The sequence below is a fragment of the Penaeus monodon genome, chromosome 22, assembly GCF_015228065.2.
Source record: "Penaeus monodon isolate SGIC_2016 chromosome 22, NSTDA_Pmon_1, whole genome shotgun sequence".
NCBI lineage: Eukaryota > Metazoa > Arthropoda > Malacostraca > Decapoda > Penaeidae > Penaeus > Penaeus monodon.
In genome coordinates, this window is record NC_051407.1 from 2,111,042 (window position 1) to 2,111,696 (window position 655).

Below are 655 nucleotides of genomic sequence, written 5' to 3' on the forward strand. Positions count from 1 at the left end.
AAAGGGTTAAAGGAACCCTCTTCTTGTCTTCAAAGAACAAACAACTATCATCAAACTATCAAACTATCACACATATCTTTTACTGTTGTCATGGGGACAACAGTAAAACTCTAGTTATTAGTAATGTCTAATAATATCTCTGAAGCTTGAGAAATGTATTTTTGTAAGAGATAATGAAACACCAGGCCTTATCTGGACAAGGTACACAATCTAAGAGGCATGCGAAAGTTAGCTGTATAAAAAGATTTTCAGTCCTTCTTGTATTAAACGATCCTGAGAGTTTAGCAATATTATTCTATTTTGGTCTGAAGGCTGTGTCGCGTTTTCTCACACCTGATGATTTAAGGTTTTCGTCTACATCAGAAAACAAATATCCTTTAAGACTATTGATTTGAACTCAGATATCACTAAACGACAAATAATGACACAGAATGTAATGAAATTAATAAAGATTTTTTATTGTAAACTTTTTGACTGCAATATCGATACATGGACAAAACCTAGGCATTTCCTTTATGTATGGAAGATAGGGAAGTACCAAGGGGTACTTGCCTATTAAAATGATAGAATATGATGAATAGATGGAGGTCCTGGGTTAGGTTAGGTCAGGTGGGGTCGCGAGATCAAGTTATTCGTATGTGGAGGAATAATTTAT